General features: G+C 37.8%; 1 protein-coding gene across 8 annotated transcripts in view; it reads right to left on the reverse strand.

The window, feature by feature from the left end:
• The window catches only part of LOC125039541 (bromodomain adjacent to zinc finger domain protein 2A-like), a 43,769-nt gene extending 43,015 nt beyond the window's left edge, over positions 1-754 (reverse strand). For 3 of the 8 annotated variants that reach the window (XM_047633666.1, XM_047633647.1, XM_047633630.1), the window contains exon 1: positions 33-506. The gene's annotated coding sequence lies outside the window, so the exon portion shown is untranslated. The other 5 variants (XM_047633613.1, XM_047633605.1, XM_047633595.1 and 2 more) reach the window with 4 other exon arrangements.
• Positions 755-2,363: the final 1,609 nt, after the last annotated feature.

A 2,363-nucleotide genomic window follows, 5' to 3' on the forward strand; every position in this document is an offset into this window, starting at 1 on the left:
TAATTATGATGTAAACAAACGACTGAACTTACCTTCTAATTGTAATGAATAATTGTTGAACGAGAGTTTCCTCACTTTAGAAAAGATTAATGTATATTTAATCAGTCACTGTTTTACCCAAAGCTTTCATTGTTCCTGATTGGTCAGAGTGTCACCCTTGCGACAGTGATGCCATACCTAGGTAGCGAGTCATTTTGTTTTTATTAATTCCCGAATATCTAAACAGTATTTTCACATTCACTTCTAAAACAACACCAATGATGACAAATATAATCCACATATATAAAGTCAGATTCTTCATACACAACCGTGAATTGGGAACTCCGTGTCAAAAACAAATGGTGGTATCCCTGCGCAATGCATATTGTGCTTACTGACAAATATAACTACAGTAATTCAGTTTTTGGTGTTATCGAGAACGACGCACAGAGATAAAGGTATATGGGCACTGCCATCTTACAGAGCATAAACAATAGAGTAGGGAATAATACAGATTTATCTGCAGCGGCCTTATATTTACCAGAAAATGACGAAAATGTTTGTTACATGTCACCACTCAGAACAAGTTCACAACATCATCACACAACCAAGACTCCTGAATGCCTCGTTTTCTGTGGCTCCATTTTAGGCATTTTCTATACGTTCGTTTTCTATAATGATCGCGTTTTCTGTTGACCTAAGAGTCGCGTTTTCTGTTGACAACGCTGGAAATCATTTCTGATTAGCTATTTATTTTCATTATTTTTTCATATTCCTCATTACTTTTCCTCATGTTTCTTTTTCTTTTTATGCTACTAGATCTCTCTGGTTGCGTTCTCAAATGTGTATGCGTTTTTATATCGTTTTTCATCATTTATATTATCAATTATTAACTTTTAAACGACATTACTGCTTGTTTACCTTAAGTGACTCTCATATCGGAACTGAACACCCTACCACTTTGCCAGGACAGGACCTTTAGACTTCTGTGGTCAGTGGCATGGGGTACGTTTGATTTTATATTTAAATATTATTTTATCAGGATTGTCGCTTTTATCATCATAGATCATTGATTTTATTTTAAAGATTTTATTTTTTATTTTATTTTTTTATCTTCATTACGGCAGCCAGGCCGACCTCCCGCTCGTTGTGTGCCGGTTACACCAAGCGTTTCTTGCGAATCTGCACGGATCGTCTTTCAATTTCCAAACAAGACCATTTGTAATTGTGCAGCTCATCTCTACACTGACGGTATATGTCACACTTTCTTTTATATAACAACTGTGCTATTAAATATCTGTCTAGGGAATAAATAGAAGGTAGGTAAGGTTGGGTAGGATTTCTAGGTTGGCATGATAAACAAGGTTTACTTACGTGCAATTAAACCGTTTATTATAAGTGCATTGTTCGAAACTTGGCTCGCCTTTTCTGAAAATGGACTTTTTGCGCATATCGCTTTCCCTTTGTTTACTCGGAAATCAACATTTCTATTGTTTTCAAGACAAGGTTTGGCTAAAAAAAAAAAAAATCTCATAAATAACCCGAAAATACTAAGCTCTTTGGTAGCTTTCACCTTTAACTGTTTAATGTGAGGCACCCATGTAAACTTTGAGTAAAAAAATAGACCCAAGTACTTTACCTCTTGGACTAAATGCAGTGGGTTTGCTCCTAAACAGAGGGAAGAATGGAACTTTCCTTGTTTGTGGAAGTGTATAGCCATGGTCTTGCTTGGAGAAAATTTGAACCCATGGTATGTTGCCCATTGCACAACCTGATTTATTGTAGTCTGCACGTGTCCTTGTACATCCTGTAAACTTCCTCCTGAGCAGTACAGTGTAAAGTCATCCACATACAGATTACATGAGACAGACTTGGAACGACCTTTACAATGTCATTAATAGCAATGGCAAATAGGGTCACACTTCAGACACTCCCTTGTGGGACCCTTTCCAGCTGATCTTCCAGGTTAGAGAAACTGTTTCCCACCCTCACTCTAAACTTCCTGTCAGCAAGGAAGCTTTGTATGAAGGTAGGTAGGGCTCCTCTTAAACCAATGTCATACAGCTTCATGAGTATACCGTGCTTCCAAGTGGTATCATAAGCCTTTTCAAGGTCAAAGAAGACTGCTGTGCGAAGGAATTCTGTATATCAATTTCCATCCTCTCAAGTGCATCTGTGGTCGATCTAAATTTTCTAAACCCATATTAATATGGGGTCAGCACGTTTTCCTTTTCTAGCAACCATGTCAACCTGAAGTTTGCAGATACAACTGGTGAGAGAAATTGGTCTGTAACTCCCTGGTATGGATGCATCCTTGCCAGGTTTAGGGACAGGAATGATTATAGCCTCTTTCCATGTGGATGGCACTGTTCCCTATAGATCCT

Source organism: Penaeus chinensis, chromosome 3 (genome assembly GCF_019202785.1).
Source record: "Penaeus chinensis breed Huanghai No. 1 chromosome 3, ASM1920278v2, whole genome shotgun sequence".
In the NCBI taxonomy this organism is placed as follows: domain Eukaryota; kingdom Metazoa; phylum Arthropoda; class Malacostraca; order Decapoda; family Penaeidae; genus Penaeus; species Penaeus chinensis.